A 21,704-nucleotide genomic window follows, 5' to 3' on the forward strand; every position below is an offset into this window, starting at 1 on the left:
ATTGAAGCACCTTTGGCACCAATTCCAGCCTCGTGTCTTTTTGAGTCTTTATGATGCTACAAGCTTGGCACACCTATTTTTGGGCAGTTTCTCTTATTCTTCTGTGCAGGACCTCTCAAGCCCCATCGGGTTAGATGGGGAGCGTCAGTGCTCAGCCATTTTCAGATCTCTCCAGAGATATTCAGTTGGGTTCAAGTCTTGGTTCTGGCTGGGCCACTCAAGGATATTTACAGAGTTGTCCCCTAGCCACTCCTTTATTATCTTTGCTGTGTGCTTAGGGTTGTTGTCCTGTTGGAAGATGAACCTTTGCCCCAGCTTGAGGCCCAGAGCGCTCTGGAGCAGGTTTTCATCAAGGATTTCTCTGTACATTGCTGCATTCATCTTTCCCTCAATCCTGAGTAGCCTCCCAGTTCCTGCCACTAAAAAACATCCCCATAGCATAATGCTGCCACCACCATGCTTCACTGTAGGGATGGTATTGGCCAGGTGATGAGCAGTGCCTTCTTTTCTCCAGACATGCCATTCAGGCCAAAGAGTTCAATCTTTGTTTCATCAGACCAGAGAATTCTGTTTCTCATGGTCTTAGAGTCAAGCATTTGAGAGCTGGTCTCCCTGCACAGGCCCTTCTCTGAGCTTATGGCGATGGAGACTCACATTGCTGCATAACATTACTGTGATTGGAATTAACAGACTTTACACTTTCATTGTCTGAGGAGTCACTAGCAATGGACTCATCAGAAGTCTTCACTTTCTCACCATGTTACTATTCTTGAAAAGATCAGGCACGTTTTCCATTCCAACTCCTGAATCAATTTCAAGCGCACTTTTATTTAAGTACCCCTCATTCAGATCTCCAACATTAACCATAGCAACCTCACTTGCATCAACAATAGCATCAGGTTTACCTAATTGTGGTTCTAGTGCCTCTATCTTTGCTGAGCACTGAGACTGTTCAATTTTTGCATGTGTGCAGGATAACTCCATTATGGCTGACTGGGCTTCATGTAATTCCTTCCTAAGTAGTATTATAATACGCTCATTCTCAGCCTCTCTTTAATTCAAAGAGTCAATACAACTTTCTCTTAGTTCACTCGTTTGTTCTAATTCATTCATTTTCTGTTCCAATGCACACTTCTCAGTCACCAATTGTTCAATATGATCGCAAAAATTTGCATCTGACTTTGCAGCCATTGTTAATATATTCTTACTTACACTTCTTACTTACACTTTGTACCTGCTCTATTATTTCTATATGTCCTTATACCATTCCAATTATTTTTCTATAGCTATGTCTCTCATTCTCAACAACATGTATATCACATTAGCCAGTTTCACTTTTTTGCATTTGTTTGATGACAGTCTTATGTTTTATATCATCATTCTGAATATCACATTGTCTCAATAAATCATTAAATTGGTGGGTCAAAGCATTTTCTTCCAAAGAGTTGAAATTAACACAGGCATGTTTTTTAACCGCTTAAGGACCGCCTCCTGCACATTTACGCCAGCAGAATGGCACGGCTGGGCACATCAAAGTTGCTCTTTAAGTGCCCAGCTGTGGGTCGCGCGCGGTCCTGAGCACCATGGACCCGCGGACCCGATCGCCGCTGGTGTCCCGCAATTGGGTCACAGAGCTGAAGAACGGGGAGAGGTATGTGTAAACAAACCTTTCCCCGTGCTTCCTAGTGTGGCTGTCACCGATCGTCTGTTTTCTGTTATAGGGAAAGACGATCAGTGACGTCACATGCCAAGCCACGCCCCCAACAGTAAAAAAACACACACATCACACTTAACCCCTCCCCGCCCCCTAGTGGTTAACCCCTTCATTGCCAGTGTCATTTATACAGGAATCAGTGCATTTATTATTGGGTGGTTATGTATTCCGTCTATTTATTCCATATATTTGTATTAAAGAGGAAGTAAACCCTGATGAATTTACTACTATGCATCGCGGCATATCGCCGTTGACTGCGGCGCGCTCGTTGCGCCTGAGCGCCGCTGTCTATGGCACATGCACCATAGACAGCGGTGCCTGTCTTTCGGCAAATATCTCCTAAACTGTGTAGGTTTAGGAGATGTTTCTTGGACCTACAGGTAAGCCTTAATCTAGGCTTACCTGTAGGTCAGAATTGGTTGTAAGGATTTACAACCACTTTAACTTGTCTATTCCTATAGCTAGCTAGTCTGGCAAAGCTCTGATAATGTTACTGGTAATGTAATAATAAGGTTAGCTATTAAAAATAAACACACTGCTTAATAAAACAACGTCTTATTTATTTCCCGATAAAATAGGAATGCTAACATAAAAACACTAAGGAAATATTACAGAGCATATAAAACAAAAGAACATCAATGATACGTTACGTAAGGTCATCCTCGAGATGTCTCGTCAGCTGAGCTCCCTGGCATGAGAGCCATGAGGCAAGAGAGTTTTTCTTGCCAGTCAGCCCTCTTAAACTTGATTCAGACACTGCCTACACAACCCTATTGCCAGCCCCTCTAAGCCCTTGTACACACGATCGGAGATTCCGACGACCAAATCCGTCGGAGTTATTCCGACAGATTCATTCCGGACCAGGTCCGGAAGTGATGTTGCATACACATCACTGTGTATGCAGTCGGACCAAATTGTCGGAATTTGCGGTTGCCACGAACGCGGTGACGTAAGCCGTGTACGGCGGGCCTACAAAAGGGAAGTTCAGCACCACGTCCGGCACCCTTTGGGCTCCTTCTGCTGATCTCGTGTCTATCGCGTGTTAGTAGAAGTTTGGTGAGAGACGATTCTCGCTTTTCAGATTAGTGTGTCATGAACCAGATGTGACCAGAACTGTGTGACTGCGACAAGTGAACCAGACACAAATAAGTGAAGGTAAATTTATTAAGCAAACGCATATAAATGTGAACACACCACCAATACGAACCAAGTGAACAAGCAAACAACCAAACAGTAAATAAACCAGTATATGTAACAAAAGGGAGTACCGGAATCGTAGTCAAGCCAGGCCGGGGTCATAAAATAGGAGGTCAGCAGATGGGGGGACAAGGAGAAGGGAACAGGTACAGGAGGCAGGATGCAGGGATCAGGGATGCAGGGATCAGGTAACAGGGATCAGGTAACAGGGATCAGGTAACAGGGATCAGGTATCAGGTAACAGGTAACAGGTATCAGGTAACAGGTAACAGGTAACAAACAGGCTGCAGGTCAGGGCTCAAGGACAATACCAAGGCGAAGTGTATATGAACTTGCCGGGTATTTATAATGGCTGCTGTCAGTCATGTGACGCCTGACTGCAGAGGGCAATACCTGCTCCATACTGCCAGGATCCCTCCGCTGGTGGACACCAGTACTGCGGACCAAAGATGACATAATTCCAGCAGGAGACACCTGCTGGTGGATCGCAGTACTGCATGCCAAATGATTGATATTACCAGCGGAGGGAACGTTTCCTGACAGTACCCCCCCTCAAAGGAGCGACCTCCTGACGCTCCAACTAGCAGTTGCTGGGGAAAGTCCACTGCGTCAAGCTGGGCTATGGGCACAGTCACATTAGGTTGGGTAATGGACACTTCAAGCAGGGCAGCAGACAGAACCACATCGGACCGGGAAGCTGGCACATCGGGCTGGAAGGCGGGCAGCGGCACGTCAGGCTGGAAGGCGGGCACATCAGACTGGAAGGCATCGGACTGCAAGGCCGGGACATCAGACCGGAAGGCGTCGGACCGCGAGGCCGGGACATCAGACTGGAAGGAATCAGACTGCGAGGCCGGGACATCAGACTGGAAGGAATCAGACTGCGAGGCCGGGACATCAGACTGGAAGGAATCAGACTGCGAGGCCGGGACATCAGACTGGAAGGAATCAGACTGCGAGGCCGGGACATCAGACTGGAAGGAATCAGACTGCGAGGCCGGGACATCAGACTGCGAGGCCGGGACATCAGACTGCGAGGCCGGGACATCAGACTGCGAGGCATCAGACTGCAAGGCCGGGACATCAGACTGGAAGGCATCAGACTGCAAGGCCAGAACATCAGACTGGAAGGCATCAGACTGGAAGGCCGGGGCATCAGACTGGAAGGCATCAGACTGGAAGGCCGGGGCATCAGACTGGAAGGCATCAGACTGGAAGGCCGGGGCATCAGACTGGAAGGCATCAGACTGGAAGGCCGGGGCATCAGACTGGAAGGCATCAGACTGGAAGGCCGGGACATCAGGCTGCAAGGCGTCTGGCTGGAAGGCCGGGACATCAGGCTGGAAGGCGTCTGGCTGGGAGGCCGGGACATCAGGCTGGAAGGCGTCTGGCTGGAAGGCCGGGACATCAGGCTGGAAGGCGTCTGGCTGGAAGGCCGGGACATCAGGCTGGAAGGCGTCTGGCTGGAAGGCCGGGACATCAGGCTGGAAGGCGTCTGGCTGGAAGGCCGGGACATCAGGCTGGAAGGCGTCTGGCTGGAAGGCCGGGACATCAGGCTGGAAGGCGTCTGGCTGGAAGGCCGGGACATCAGGCTGGAAGGCGTCTGGCTGGAAGGCCGGGACATCAGGCTGGAAGGCGTCTGGCTGGAAGGCCGGGACATCAGGCTGGAAGGCGTCTGGCTGGAAGGCCGGGACATCAGGCTGGAAGGCGTCTGGCTGGAAGGCCGGGACATCAGGCTGGAAGGCGCCTGGCTGGAAGGCCGGGACATCAGGCTGGAAGGCGTCTGGCTGGAAGGCCGGGACATCAGGCTGGAAGGCCGGGACATCAGGCTGGAAGGCGTCTGGCTGGAAGGCCGGGACATCAGGCTGGAAGGCGTCTGGCTGGAAGGCCGGGACATCAGGCTGGAAGGCGTCTGGCTGGAAGGCCGGGACATCAGGCTGGAAGGCGTCTGGCTGGAAGGCCGGGACATCAGGCTGGAAGGCGTCTGGCTGGAAGGCCGGGACATCAGGCTGGAAGGCGTCTGGCTGGAAGGCCGGGACATCAGGCTGGAAGGCGTCTGGCTGGAAGGCCGGGACATCAGGCTGGAAGGCGTCTGGCTGGAAGGCCGGGACATCAGGCTGGAAGGCGTCTGGCTGGAAGGCCGGGACATCAGGCTGGAACTCCGGCTCTGGCACTCCGGGTTGGGACAGATTGGTAGGTGTGGAGGCAGGTTGGGTTAATGGTAAGATCATTTTGGTTGGGAAAAACTTTCGTTTTTTCTTTGGCTTAGCTACTGAAGCTCTGTAGGTGACTGCAGGACTGTAAATAAGGGGTGCAGCAGACTGGAAAGGAGGATTGTGATATGGCAGAGAAGAGGTACCAGTAGCTGGGGAAAGAACTTGTGGGTTTGTAGACAGCGGAGAGGAAGCAGGTGGGTTGAATGCAGGGTAAGTACAGGGAGCAGAGACTGGATAGGAGTATTTGGTTGGGAGCAGCGTGTACTGGGCTGCAACTGAGGTTGACATGGCTGATGGGGAAACATACTTTTGGGTAGGCTCATATCTGATGGCAGAGGTGGATTGTTTGGCTGGGGCTGATTGCACCATGTCAGACCATGCTGAAAGTATGGGTTGTATAAACTGAAGTTTTAAGCCTCCCTGTCTAACCCAAGACTGAGCAGATACAATGCACTCAGCAATCACCTGTGGGGAACAGGCTGAGTAGTGTTCACAAAAATCAGAAGGATCATCTTCAAAAAGCCATACTAAAGATACAACCGGATTCATATCAAAAGGAGGAGTGAAATCATCACGGCCATCTGGGATACAGGGCAGGGCTAGCTCAGTACAGATCTTTATCAAAGGCTGCACCTCCCCAAACAATATATAACCCTGATCAACCAGGGAGTGAGCCAAACGCATAGCTGCAAACAACTGGTCACTAGACCATCCTTTCAAAGCCTGGCGGCAATAATCACCACTCTCAGATGCCAGCAGAGAAAGATAAATGATCTCATCAGCATTCATGTTTGCAACCAAACTGAAGCAAATGGTTCCCCTGTGCAGCCACTTCTGGTCAGGAATGGCCTTGGTATTCTGTCATGAACCAGATGTGACCAGAACTGTGTGACTGCGACAAGTGAACCAGACACAAATAAGTGAAGGTAAATTTATTAAGCAAACGCATATAAATGTGAACACACCACCAATACGAACCAAGTGAACAAGCAAACAACCAAACAGTAAATAAACCAGTATATGTAACAAAAGGGAGTACCGGAATCGTAGTCAAGCCAGGCCGGGGTCATAAAATAGGAGGTCAGCAGATGGGGGGACAAGGAGAAGGGAACAGGTACAGGAGGCAGGATGCAGGAATCGGGGATGCAGGGATCAGGTAACAGGGATCAGGTAACAGGGATCAGGTAACAGGGATCAGGTAACAGGGATCAGGTAACAGGGATCAGGTAACAGGTAACAAACAGGCTGCAGGTCAGGGCTCAAGGACAATACCAAGGCGAAGTGTATATGAACTTGCCGGGTATTTATAATGGCTGCTGTCAGTCATGTGACGCCTGACTGCAGAGGGCAATACCTGCTCCATACTGCCAGGATCCCTCCGCTGGTGGACACCAGTACTGCGGACCAAAGATGACATAATTCCAGCAGGAGACACCTGCTGGTGGATCGCAGTACTGCATGCCAAATGATTGATATTACCAGCGGAGGGAACGTTTCCTGACATAGTGATTCAGATCGCTACTGCTCTTCGGTTTGTGCTTGTGTGTGCGTATCTGATAATCAGTGCGTGCAGTCAGTAAGTATTTGTTTCTCATTGTGGACTATATCTTGGTATAGTACGCTTTGAAAGGCATTTCTTATTGTCTGCTTGCTTCTGCTATTCAGGTCGTTCTTTCAGGCTTTGCTGTTTATCGGTGCTTTCTGTTGTCCGTTCTGACGAGCCGACCGTTTTGAAACCATGTTTCGTCTACGTACTCGTCGTAGAGCTTGTGCTGTGCAGGGGCTTCGTGTTGGGGTTCTTACTTTGACACAAGCCCGGTCCATGAACAGGGAGGGGAGGCGGTTGTGGACCAAGAATTGGTTGCGCCAGCTTGACCAGTTCTCGCACATGCCTTTTTTTTCCTTTGAGATCCGGGAGAATAATCTTGATGATTTCAGGAATTATCTCCGGATGACGGACCCCATTTTTCACCGTCTGCTGGCTTTGCTGACCCCTTATATCAGCAGGCAGGATACCTGCATGCGGCAAGCCATCACTCCGGAGCAGAGGCTCATCGCCACGTTGCGCTACTTGGCGACAGGGAGAAGCCTTCAGGACCTCAAGTTCTCTACAGGCATCTCCCCCCAGGCTCTGGGGATCATTATTCCAGAGACCTGTTCTGCCATCATTCAGGTCCTGCAGAAGGACTATATGAAGGTAAGTTTTATCATTTAACATCACATTCTATGTATTTCATGATTGCTAATGTCTTGCATTTCTTTCCTCCTTCCCTAATTACCATCATTGCAATATGCTCTAATTCATATACTCTGCCCCTTTGTCCTCAGGCATGTTTGCCTCACTAACTTCCCCACCATGCTCTTCTTGGCCCATAAAACTATAGTCTAGTCACTTACCAATGTCTTTTGTCAGCTCCATAGTATTGTTTTCCCCTAAACACCCTGTATAATGTCTACAAATGTGATGTGGGGGGTGATGGGGGGGTGATGACTCTCATAAGGGGACCTTAGACTTTAGGCTTTTTACTACTCAGTTCCCAAAATGTTTGACTAATTTAGGCCAAAAATGTTGTTGTCTAATCTGCTTGCAATGTTGATTTGTCAAATTACTAATTTTGGGTCTTGTTTCACTCCACAGTGTCCTTCAACACCACAGGAATGGCAGACTGTGGCCTCCCACTTTGCCAGTCGTTGGGACTTTCCCAACTGTGGAGGAGCAATAGATGGGAAGCACGTCCGCATCATCCCACCACCCAACTCGGGGTCGTACTATAATAATTATAAGGGGTTTCATAGTATCGTGATGTTGGCGGTGGTGTCTGTGACATATGACTTTTTGTATGTGGACGTGGGGCAAAATGGACGGATGTCGGATGGTGGAGTGTTCGCACGGACGGAGTTCTACTGGCGTCTCCAGAGTGGCAGTCTGGGCTTGCCACCCCCAGAGGAGAATCAGGAAGGACTCCCGTTCGTCTTCGTTGCAGATGAGGCGTTTGCCCTGGCGAACCATCTGATGCAGCCTTTCCCGATGAGGACCCTCACCCCAGACCAGAGGATTTTTAATTTCTGCCTGTCCAGAGCCCAAAGAGTGGTAGAGAACACTTTTGGTATACTGGCCAGCCGGGTCCGCCTTTTTCTTATGCCTATCCACATGGCGGAATACAAACTCAATCATATAGCGCTGGCGTGCTGTGTTCTACACAATTTTCTTAAAAAAGTTTCTGCGAACTATGCGGTCTCAGTTGGCCAACAAGAAGCAGACTTGCTGGAAAATGATGATAACCTCACGGGCCTTGAACCTGCTCATCCTGACTTGCCCCCCCCAAAGCTCCCATGAGGTTAGAACCCAATACATGGACTACTTTGTGGGTAGGGGGGCCATTGATATGCCAGACAATGTCTGAGAGGCATTTTCACATTACATTTTTCTTTGAAACTCCTTCATTTACTGCTTTGCTTGGTTTTAGGTGTCTCCTAGGTATATTTAGGTTTTTTCAAGTTGTGCCTTTTTCAACAACAGTGCAAACCCAAGTTCAGAGCGAGATGAGGGGACAGTCTCTTCTTCAGATAATCTTATTATGTTGTGGGTCTGCTACACACACACCTTTTTTTTGGTAACTAATGTATGTAGTGCATTACTGACCAAAATCGTGCTCATTTTCAGCACCATGGCAGGAAAATAGCATGATTGTCCAAATTTACACCTCACTGTGGGTGTTTTTTTACTAAAGGCACATCCACTATGCACTACAAGTGCACTGCAAAAGTACACATGAAACTACACTTGGAGTGCAAAGTGGAGTTTCCTTTAGTAAATCACACTCCTTCTCAGCACAAACTAAAATTTTACTCCAAATACATTTTTGGCGCAATGAAAAAGGAAGCCACACATTGTTGATAATTTAACTTTTTAATCCAAGCACATTCACATGTGCGTTTTAGAAAAGGTTTTTACAACAAACCAAGAAATTGTGTGTATCAAAAACAGAGTTTCTGCAAAATTTTGTTTACTTGGTGTTTTGGTGTAAACAGGCATGTATCAAAGCGTAAAATACAGAACACAGGAAATTACAAAGTTCAGCTTTGAAAAGTGAAGACAATATCAGACATGAGTATGTACAAACTGGGCTGATATTGCCTTCATCACATGGGGTGTCACCCCTGGAAAATCCAAATTTGGAAGATGCACACAGTGTGTCAACATGTGCTATCTCCCATCATGGGGGATCAATGTACATGTTTTGGGGCTGCAACCCCTTTATCTCAGCCACTTTACACAAAACGCGTACATTGATCCCCCATGATGGGAGATAGCGCATGTTTACCCACTCTGTGCATCTTCCAAATTTGTCATTTCTAAAAATACAAAAGTTGTGTTTTAAAATAGCAAAACTAAAACCCTATCTAGTTTTTTCTGTTTCACACTCACCCCAAAACATCAATGATGTTCTTCATTTTATTTTTAACATCATTGATGTTTTGCTGTATATTTTCCGAATCCCGATTGCACCCCATTATCTCCCCAATCAGGATCTGGGCACTTTCACTGGTAAAACGGGAATCTTCTTCCACATCACCTACAAAACAAAGCAAAAAAACACACCATGTAATAAAAACATGGTGACATACATTGATGAGCTTACCGGAAGCTGTGTTCTCCGAAACTCACCTGTTGTGGTGACAATTTGCCCAACCTCAACGATCCCTCCTTCCTCCTCCTCCTCCTCCTACTCCTCTGTTTCTGGTTTTCAAAGTTGCCCTTCTTTGGGAGGGGTGTGGTCCCTGGTGTTCTCATACTTGCCGAGTCTTCTCTCCCCTATGAGAATGTAAAAAAAAAATTATTAGCACACAGAGGGCAGAAATAGGAATATGAAACATTGCTGAGAAGTGTTGTACAATTGTGTTTTTTTGGCCGAGTTTCAAGGTGAGAACATTATTGTGGACACTTTGTTAAGCTGGAATACTTCCCTGCAGAACGATGTTTCTTACGAACGAATGAAACCATGAACTTGAAAGTGGCCATTTTAAAATGCACAACATGAAATCAAAGCAAATGGAGCAGTATGCAAGCAAGAATAATCATATGAACACATGACAACTACTTACTTTTTTTAAGAACACGCTTGATTCTTATGTACTGCTCGTGCTCCCTCAGTTTCAGGTCTGACCAGCGTTTTCTCAGTTGATCCTTGGATCGTCGTACCCCAAAATTCTTCTGAAGACTCTTCACAACTTTAGTCATGATCTTGGCCTTTCTGATATTTGGGTTTGGGTAAGGTCCATACTTCCCATCATAGTCGGTCCTGTTCAATATGTCCACCATCTCCAACATCTCTCCAAAAGACATATTTGAGGCTTTAAATCTTCTCTTCCTGAATCGGGACGTTTCAGGCTCCGGGCTTTCCTCACCCTCCTCCTCGTTAGTGGAACTGTGATTGCGCACCTGCGTTCTCTCCGCCATGTGCTCTCCCTACTGCACCGAAAGCAAAGGGGCAGGGAATAGTCTAGAAAGAACATCAGGGGCGGGCGGAGTTTCACGCATGCGCACTGTATATAAAATGCAACACGCGTGTGTCGTTCGTACGATCTGGGAAGAGAGTGAGGCACGGACGCCACCATCGTGCAAACAAAGGTAACATTTTTAACTTGGTGCATCACTAGACTAGACTGCTTCTATCTAGGCCGATGTTGGGACAAGATTATGAGGGTTTTTAATGGCATTATTAGTATTTGAGGGTTTGTCTTGTGTTGTGTCTTGCAGACAAGATGGATCCATTCCAAAACCCCAATTTTATGGGGCTATTCCTCCAAATGTACAGGGAGATGCCCTGCCTGTGGCAGATCAACAACGAGTTTTATTACGACAGAAGAAAGAGGAAGGCAGCGCTGGAGAAACTTCTTTCTTTGGTGCGGATCAGGGTCCCCACGGCAGACATGGCCTATGTGACTAGGAAAATTGGGGCCATGAAGATTACATATCTCAGGGAGAGAAAGAAGCACCTGGAGTCCTTGAGAGCAGGAGATCCAGAAGCCGTTTATTACCCCAGGATGGTTTACTTCCACAGGCTGCATTTTCTGGTAGACCAGGGGGTACCCAGGCCACCACTCGACCGTCTTCCTTCAAGGCTTCCTTCACCCCCAGCTGAGGCTTCCAACGTCCAACCTGGGCCTTCCAGGCAGCAACATGTGGTGGGGCCCAGCTTGAGACAGGTATTGCATTGTTGAACATATTTCTTGTGTTACATTTAATGATGTTAACTAGATGTTCTTATTGATCAGTAAGTTGTGATTTAACAAAGTGGTTTACATATCAAGAGACAGTAGTGACCAAAAATGATTGGGCCGGGAAAGAAAAATGCTGGGCTCAGAATGATAGTCTGTTCTATTTGGTAACATTCAATTAGCAAAAGCCAGGAGCACAAAATGGCGTGATTGATGAGCAAAAAAATAAAACTATGTCCCCTTTTCATACACAGGAAGACCTCAGCCGGGGGGAGGCTGAGGCAAGTGGCAGCCAGGAGGTCGACCAACGCCCTCCTTCTCCTCCTCCTGCCCCAACTACAGGAGCCCAGCCACAACCTCTAAGGATGCCTGGTGGAAAGTGCCAAAGGAAGACGAGAGAGTGATGGCCTGGGTTCAGTCTGGTCTGCCAGAAGATGCAGCCTCTTGAAGAACCACATCCTGGGGACATAAATGGCATCTGAATTTCCTGTTCTCTAGGACTTCGGGACCAGACTTCTCTCCCTGAGATATCTACTCCTCAGGCCACCAATTTTTTTATTCTAATTTGTTCATGTCTGCCCTGGGGGCCAAAGGCTGCACCAAAGTAACAAGTTTCTCCAGCGCTGCGTTCCTCTTTTTATTTTATTGCGACCAAAATAAAGGTTTTTTTGGATTGATGAAATGCTTGCGTATGTGTTTTCCTTCCAAAAGGCCAGTTTATTTGTGAGCAGGCAGGTACATTTCAAAAATACAAAGTGAAATGAATAACAAGGGTTACCAACACTAAACAACCTCCTGTAGATTTAAAACAAAAAAACAAAGATAAAAAATACAATAATGTTGTTGTGGTAAGTTTACACACAAAAAACACCCCAAAAAAAGGAGAAATGAGCAAACTGTCTTTAAAGGAGATTTTTAGGGAAAAACAAAAAAAAATGCATCCAAAAAAGAATAAACAAAATCTAAAATTGTGTAGATGTGACGAAAAAAAAAATTGTATTGCCGAAATGGTTAAAAAAGAGTCATGAAATACGTTCGGGAGAAGTGTGTGTGACTATGAGCATCAAAAGAAGTTCCTTCTTGCAGCATTGTAAAGAACAAGAGAATGCGCTTCATGAAAGAATTTTTAACATTGCAGCGTGACGAATGTGCTATATCGATTACGAGCAGTAGTTTTACCTGAACGATTGCTTCCGTGTCGGAATTTGAATGTGAGCATGCATGGCACCTTGTCCGTCGTAGTAGGCTACACATGATTGGAGTATGTCCGATCGGAGCAGTTTGTCCAAAAATATTTCCGGCAAGTTGGAAAATTTGGTCCGACGGATATTCCGACAGAAACAGTCCGATGCATACCACACACAGTCAGAATATCCGACAAAACGCTCCGATCGGACACATTCCGATGGAATCTCCGACCGTGTGTACAAGGGCTAAGAATTCTGATAAATCAAAATCAATAAGAGGCAGTCCTTCTCTGTCCATCCTTCAGGAAACCTGCTGTAGTGTCCACTAGGGGCAGCGTTTGTCCATGAATCACTCCCATCAGACCCTGGTCAAATCCTAAATGACAGCTGTTTTTTGATCTTCTGTAGCTCAACCCATCAGTCTTCCTGGCAGCAGTGGCTTTCTTTGAAGCTTTGTTCACAGACGTGTTAATCAAGCACTTCCATCTTTATTACACCAGGTGGTCTGGAGTCAAGCTCTACTCCCCTGCCAGGGATCATGAATCAACACCCTGCTGGGTCGACTTGCAACTTCCAACTTAGGCCACCAGTAAAACTCCAGAAATATGATATTAAACCATCTTGCCTTCCAACAGGTGCCTTTTGGCAAACTCCAGACAGGCTGTCATGTGCCTTTTACTGAGGAGTGGCTTCCACCTGGCCACTCTACCATACAGGCCTGATTGGAGGCCTGATTGCTGCAGAGATGGTTGTTCTTCTGGAAGTTTCTCCTCTCTCCACAGAGAAACCCTGGAGCTCTGTCAGAGGGACCATTTGGTTCTTGGGCACCTCCCTAAGGCCCTTCTCCCCGATCGCTCAATTTGGCTCCAGGGAGAGTCCTGGTGGTTCCAAACTTCTTTAATTCATGGATGATGGAGGCCACTGTGTTGATTGGGAACTTCAATGCTGCAGACATTTTTCTGTACCCATCCACAGATCTGTGCTTCGATACAATACTGTCTCGGAGGTCTACAGACAATTCCTTGGACTTCATGGCTTGGTTTGTGCTCTGACATGCACTGTTAACGGTGGGACCTTATATAGACAGATGTGCGCCTTTCCCAAATCATGTCCAATCAACTGAATTTACCACAGGTGGACTCCAATCAAGTTGTAGAAACATCTCAAGGGTGATTAGTGGAAACAGGATGCACCTGAGCTCAATTTCAAGTGTCACGTCAAAGGCTGGGAATACTTATGTACATGTGATTTTTTTTCATTTTTTATTTTTAATAAATGTATGTTTCAATGATTTTTATTAAAGTTTTCATAGAACAAATAACACAGTTCTCAAAAAATTTTTGGGTATTGCACAGTAGTCATTACATTTCATACATACAAATTGCGTATGAAATCCGTCTTGAGTGTTTACAATCACAGTTCTTGTTTTTAATATCCACTGTAAAATAGTTTACAACAGCAGTTTTTCCCCCTACATTTGAGGAAGATGTATCTAACTTACTGTGACATTTGCCGCCATACCCATCCTTTCCTGGCCTATGGCCAGAGACAGACTCCATCCTATGATACCCAGGGGTATCCCCTAACATTGGGGAGACAGGCCATGGGCAGGGACCCCCCAGGTCGCCCTTAAACTTTATCTTGTCGAGAAAAGGGAGGCTATTGGTCATTAACTGAGTAAAGAGGGAGGGAGAGAGTAAGGTTTAGTGGAAGTAGAGTTGGAAAAAGAAAAGGGGGGAAGAGAAGGGGGGGGCTCCACATTATATAGTTAGTTTAAGAAAGGTCCCAGGTTGATATAGTCTGAGGGACATTTGTCAAATACCTGATCCATGGGTCCCATACTTTATTGAACACTTTCATTTTATCCTGTACCATTGCTGTTAGTCTTTCATTTAGCATAAGCCATGAGACTTTATGCTTAAGTTGGTCAAATGGTAGGGCTGCAGACCTCCAATTTCTTGCTATTGTGATTTTAGCTGATATAAGTATGAAAGTGATAAGCCTTCCTCTGTGTTTGGGGGCTTCAGCTACCTTGCCTCCCAGGAGTGCGTGTTTAGCGGATTTTGTAGACGCTGATCCAAAATCTCCTGACCTTGGGGCATGTCCACCATATATGGTATGCTGTCCCCATCTGTCCACATCCTCTGAAGCAAACCGGGGTGGCTCCGGGCACAAATGTGGCCAGTCTGGCTTGTACCATGTACCATCTTAACAAAACCTTGTAATTGGCCTCAATAATAGAGGTATTGGTGAGCGAACAAGATGCTGCGATCTTGTTCTCATAAAGTAATATAACTAAATTTTACCGTAATACATGTTAATATCATATATATAGCAGATGTATGGCCTCTAAGCTTGTCATACTGTCTACACATATTTTCCATGGGGGTCATTGTCACTAAATTCCCCTTACGTGCTAAGGTTTGCATACAATGGTGTATTTGGGTTAGTCTATAATGTTGGCATTTGATATTTATCTATCAGAGACCTTTCAGTTAGCATACCTGCTATCCTTATCAGACCTTTATTGGTCCATCATTCAAATGTGGGGGGCGAGAGGCCCAGGGTGAAATCTCTATTTTTCAGTAGAGGTGCTAGCGGATTACGGGGAGAGTTACATTTTTGGGTTCGTGAGAGTCTATCCCATATTTCCAACTAAAAGGAGAGAGTATGGCATAGTATAGTTGGTCTTTCCTTCATTGGTAACCACATTATATGTGATATTGGGTTAGGGTGGCAGGAATATGATTCCATGGTCATCCATATCGCTTGGGATTGTTGGGAGTGAAACTTCGTAAGTTGGGCCAGCTGAGCTGCATTAAAATATTTCTGTAGGTCAGGTAGGCCCAGTCCCCCTTTCTGTTTTGGAGTGTACATTGTACCTTTGTTCACCCTAGGCCTCTTGTCTCCCCATATGAACTGAAGAATCTTTTTTTGAAAGGCTTGCAGGACCGAGCAGAATTTTTAAGAAATTTAAAAGGTATCAAACAAACTTCTTTCATGTGGTCATTATGGGGTATTGTTTGTAGAAGTTTAAGAAAAATAATTAATTGAATCAATTTTTGAATAATATAACAAAATGTGGAAAAAGCGAAGCATTGTAAATACTTTCCGGATGCACTGTATAGCTCTATCTCATTGCTTCTCGCTGGACCCATAAGAAAATACTAAGGTCTCTGCTCTGCTCTGCTCTGCTCTGCTCTAGAAGTAAAATACTGTAGAAGTCTGTTGTAAGTACAACTGCGTAGTAGGGTAAAGCATTACAATAATTGCAAAATCAGTATTGTAACATGGGCTTGTTCCCTTCACAAGAATTAATGAGCATAAACGTGCTTTGACCTACAATTACTGCATGTTGAACTGCGTTTCCCCATCTGTGATTTTACTGTACAGGAAGATCAAAATTGTAACATATTTCCTTAGTATTATTATTTTTGTAGGCATTGACTTACATAAAGTAGTAGTGAATTGACATTTTCAGGATCACATGCGGTATATGGGAAAACATAGGCGGCTCTCTAATTAGGAAAATTAGGCGGTTGCCTTAGACCTCGCACTCACAGGGACCTCGTGGTCGCCTAATTTGCCTAGCGCATGTAGCGGGTGCTGCGGATCCCCATCCCGCTTGCTCTCTCTGCCGGCAACTGACAGGAGCAGATCAGAGGAGGAGAGACGCCGCTGCTGTTAGCAACGGGAAGAGGCCTGCCTGTGTTTCCTGCCCATCCCCCCTCCTTCCACCTGTCAGAGGAGAAGAGCGGAACAGCAGGAGATCAGAGCGCCTGGGCAGGGGGGAGCAGCTCCCTCATGGACTGGCAGCCCCAATGTAACCCGGAAACTGAAGTCTCCAGCATGCCCAGCTGAATAGGAGGGAGAGAGAGAGAGAGCCAGGAGCCCGGGAAAGCATTCAGGGAAGTGCACCCAGAGGGAGAGAATTGTGCTGAGGGAACACCATCAGAGAGGGAGAACCCCACTGCACTGCACCAGAGAGAAAGCCACCCAGTCTGGCGCCATCCCCGGTGAAGAAAGGAATGGAGTCATTGCCAGAATACAGATCTGGGCGCCCTCCCAGCAGAGTTACCACAGGCAAACCAGAGTGAGCTGACTCCCGATCAGAGGAACCGTTGTTGCTGTATCGCTGGGTCAGGTGAGAGGGCTAGTCGGCCATTATCTACTGCCATCCATAGGAACATCCATAGGAACTGCAGTCTCCAACCGTCTCCTATAGTATGCCCGCAGTCTCTGACTCTCTATTGTAGTATGTCCGCAGTCTCTGACCGTCTCCTGTGGTATGCCCGCAGTCTCTGACAGTCTCCTGTGGTTTGCCCGCATTCTCTGACCAGCTCCTGTAGTATGCTCGGAGTCTCTGACCGTCTCCTGTAGTATGCTCGCAGTTTCTGACCATCTCCTGTAGTATGCCGCAGTCTCTGTCCATCTCCTGTACTATGCCTGCAGTCTCTGACCATCTCCTGTAGTATGCCCGCAGTCTCTGACCATCTCCTGTATTATGTCTGCCGTCTCTGACCATCTCCTGTAGTATGCCTATAGTTTCTGACCATCTCCTGTATTATGCCCACAGTTTCTGACCATCTCCTGTAGTATGCCCGCAGTTTCTGTCTGTCTCCTGTACTATGCCTGCAGTCTCTGACCATCTCCTGTAGTATATCTGCAGTCTCTTACCATCTCCTGTAGTATGCCCGCAGTCTCTGACCGTCTCCTGTAGTATGCCCGCAGTCTCTGACTGTCTCCTGTAGTATGCCCGCAGTCTCTGACTGTCTCCTGAAGTATGCCCATAGTCTCTGACCATCTCCTGTATTATGCCCACAGTTTCTGAACATCTCCTGTAGTATGCCCGCAGTCTCTGACCAGCTCCTGTAGTATGCTCGCAGTCTCTGACGATCTCCTGTAGTATGCCCACAGTCTCTGACTGTCTCCTGTAGTACGCCCGCAGTCTCTGACCATCTCCTGTAGTATGTCTGCAGTCTCTGACCATCTCCCGTAGTATGCCCGCAGTCTCTGACCGTCTCCTGTAGTATGCCCGCAGTCTCTGACTGTCTCCTGAAGTATGCCCATAGTCTCTGATCATCTCCTGTATTATGCCCACAGTTTCTGAACATCTCCTGTAGTATGCCTGCAGTCTCTGACCAGCTCCTGTAGTATGCTTGCAGTCTCTGACGATCTCCTGTAGTACGCCCGCAGTCTCTGACCATCTCCTGTAGTATGTCTGCAGTCTCTGACCATCTCCCGTAGTATGCCCGAAGTCTCTGACTGTCTCCTGTAGTATGCCTGCAGTCTCTGACCATCTCCTGTGATATGCTTGCAGTCTCTGACCGTCTCCTGTAGTATGCCCGCAGTCTCTGACTGTCTCCTGTAGTATACCCGCAGTCTCTGACCCTCTCCTGTAGTATGTCCGTAGTCTCTGATCCTCTCCTGTAGTATGTCTGCAGTCTCTGACCCTCTCCTGTAGTAAGTCTGCAGTTTCTTACCCTCTCCTGTATCATGTGTGCAGTCTCTGACCCTCTCCTTTAGTATGTGTATTAATGTGCCACTTTACTTGCTCAATTATTTGGGATTGCTCCACTGCTAAGTAAGTGGTAATGATGAGCAGTAACCTGTAGCAACCAATCAGTAAACAATAGTGATCTGCTATAATCTCTGTTTGCCCAGGTTCCAATTTAATATTAAAGACGGCCCTGACATTGGGGGGGGCGGGGGGCAAAAATGCACCTTCTCCTAAGTAGACAAAAATCCTTGCAGAGACCAGTTTGTTGTTGCCATTTAAAGGAGTACCCCACCTTCTCTCATTTTTTGAGTGCACTAAAAAAAACACTAGGAAACTGCTAATCCTTTAGACACGTTTACAGTACAGTTATGTTGCTAAATATTGATTTACCTATTCTCGTATTGATTTTTCTGCTATTGATACACAGCTGCTTATATAGATATATTTGTTTACCTTTATTACCTGAGAGCAGTTCTACTCTGCTTAGTAGGTACTGATGTAAGAGGCACTGCACTGGGGACACCTGATGTAAGAGGCACTCCACTGGGGACACTGGTGTAAGAGGGACTCCACTGGGGACGCCTGATGTAAGGAGGGACTCCACTGGGGATGTCTGATGTAAGGAGAGACTCCGCTGGGGACACCTGATGTAAAGAGGGACTCTGCTGGGGATGCCTGATGTAAGGAGGGACTCTGCTGGGGACACCTGATGGCATCTGGTGGCAAGTGACACGCTCAGGGCTCCCACTAATTCTGCATTATGATGAGTTGAACTATTTCATTTTATACAATTACAATGTAATAATAGAAATAATGCACTTCAATAATCCTACTACCATAACAAGCATGGTGCCGGGATGATTGAAGCTCTAACACCAGGCGTTTGGAGTATTTTTATCTGCTGATTGTTAAACTTTATTGAATACACATATTTCTATTGTGGTGTAGGAATTGGGCCTGCTGTCCCTCCATCCCTCTTTCTTTCCTTCCTTTTCTCTTCTTCCCTCCATATTTCCCTAAACGTCTTTCGGGTAGAGAGCACCTGAGAGAGTGGCTCCACCCACTAGGAATCAGGAAATACCAACTCCACTAAATTTTAAAAGGAGGCTTCTCCCCACAGCTCATCTGTTTGTGTGTTTCCTCCGGCTAGGGAACACCTAGAGGAAGTCCGGGTCTCCTAGGTGCTGTCCTGAGAGGCCAGGCTGCCTACCCCACCACACCTTTTTGCCTCCAGAGAGTCCGCTGGTAAGTGGACTCCTTCTTCCTCTTCAGCTCAGAGAGTGCTTGACTGTTTCTGGGGCCGCTCCTAGGCGCCAGCAGCAGTTTGCGAGGTTGCCCAGCATGTCAGCGTTACTGGCCACCGCCATCTTTTTGGTATAGAGACTCGGCCGGCCAAAAATTAGGTATTCAGCAAGGGGCGGCACCTGGGAACAGGCACAGTGTAATTTCCGCTGGAAATTGCGCAGGGGGAGGAGTGGTCCTGGTACCTATATTCCGGAGTCCATCAGCGGGACTGGGCATTAACAATATGTCTGGTGGAAATCCAATACAGCTCATCATCCAAATAACACCATTCCTACATAAAGCATGGAGGTGGTAATACTCTGTTATGGGGGTGTTTCTCTGCAGCAGGGTCTGGAGCACTTGTCGGGATAGAAAGAAAATGGATGGGGCAAAATTCCATGAAATTCTTGAGGAAAATCTGCTGCCTTCTGCCAGAATGTCAATGGGAAAAAGGTTTACCTTCCAACATAACAATTACCCAAAGCACATAACAAAAATGACCACACAGTAGTTTAAGGAGAAAAAGGTGAAGTCCTTGCATGGCCTAGTCAGAGCCCAGACTAAAACCCCATTAAAAATCTTTGGAATGACTTGAAGACTGCAGTCCACAGTCACTTAAACCCCCTTCCTAACCAGACCAATTTTCAGCTTTCGGGGCTCTCACACTTTGAATGACAGTTACTCAGTCATGCAACACTGTACCCATATGAAATGTTTGTCCTTTTTTTCACACAAATAGAGCTTTCTTTTGGTGGTATTTAATCACTGCTGGGTTTTTTATTTTTAGCGCTATAAATCATAAAAGACTGGAAATTCAGTAAAAAAAATTATAAAATTATTTGTTTCTGTTAAAATTTATTGCAGAGTATTGGCAGAGTATTGGCGAGTATTGACAGAGTATTGGCAGAATATTGCATAGTGTTGGCGGAGTATTGCATAGTATTGCTGCAGAGTATTGCAGAGTACTGCAGAGTATGGCAGTACTGGCAGTGGCAGAATATGGCCACTGAGCAGCACTGTGGGCTGGATCTGTATTGCCCATAGCGCTGCAAACGATCTTGCCCTCTCTCACTGTACCAATCGGTACGGAGAGGGGAGGAACTGGCATCATGACATGACGCTGGTTTGTTTACAAGGGATGCTCACAAAAACTGTGTGTGATTCATTTTTATTTCCACTGTAGATAACTGTATTGCTTTTTTAATTATAAATGAACAAATTTATACTTTTTTGTAAGGTATCCTTCTAATTTGCTACAGTGGTTATGCTGCAGCAAAAAAATTCCTTTCTATGTCTACTTATTGCACCTTATATGGTGAGTTGGCGTTCTTCAAATTTGCATTCGTCACTTGGTTGTTTTAATTTTTCTTTAGATAGAACAAAAGTCACAGCAGCTTCAAGCTTGTCATTTTTTTAAATGGGCAAATGTTTTGGAGTTGTGCACATTTGTGGTTAGACCAGACCTAACCAGATCTAACTGATCACATCACTGTCCATACTGTAGATTGAGACCCCTAACCTTTACTTTCTGCAAATGTGAGATAAATGTGGAAAACATGCAGGCACTCATGTTCTCTGGAGTATGGTATGTGCCCATTACCTACAGAATGTACCTTGGGGGAATGTGTCACTTCAGGTGTTTAATGACTTCTGAGTGTGAGGAAGGGATGCTAGAGACTCACGACATTTCACAGAAGGATATATATCTTACAAGGGCGTAATAGTTTTCGGGCAGGCCATTAGGAAAGACAAATTGATTAAAAATGTTGACACAACAGCACTAAGGGGTAGCAGAGAACAGAGACCCCCTCATTATGAGGGCACAACCCTAATGCCCTGTACACATGGTCAGACATTCCGACAACAAAATCCTTTGGATTTTTTCTGATGGATTTTGTGGCAAATTGTCTTGCATACACACGGCTGGACAAAGTTGTCGGAAAATCCGATAGTTTTGAACGTGGTGGCGTAGAACGCGTACGACGGGACTATAAACTGCCATGAGCCAATAGCTTTCGTCTGGTAATTTATTCTGAGCATGCGTGGCACTTTGTCCGTCTGAATTGTCTACACACGATCAGAATTTAAACGATCGGACCGGAAAATTTTAGATCCTGCTCTCAAACTTTGTGTGTTGGAAAGATGGAGCCCACACACGATCGGATTATCCGACAACAAGATCCGATCACACATTTTTCGTTGGAAAGTCCGACTGTGTGTACAGGGCATAAGTCTTCAAAGCCATTCTCTTTAATGGTAAGTGATGCCTCGCAAATGCTTCCCCTTTCCAACTGGGGAAATCTTCCTGCTAAATGACAAATTCCCAAAAAGAGCACAAAGGCCTAGTGCATTACTTTAAAAAAGATTTTATCAAAACAGAAAAA

The sequence above is a fragment of the Lithobates pipiens genome, unplaced genomic scaffold (genome assembly GCF_037356315.1).
Source record: "Lithobates pipiens isolate NorthernLeopardFrog02 unplaced genomic scaffold, aLitPip1_a1.2 Scaffold_8, whole genome shotgun sequence".
In the NCBI taxonomy this organism is placed as follows: domain Eukaryota; kingdom Metazoa; phylum Chordata; class Amphibia; order Anura; family Ranidae; genus Lithobates; species Lithobates pipiens.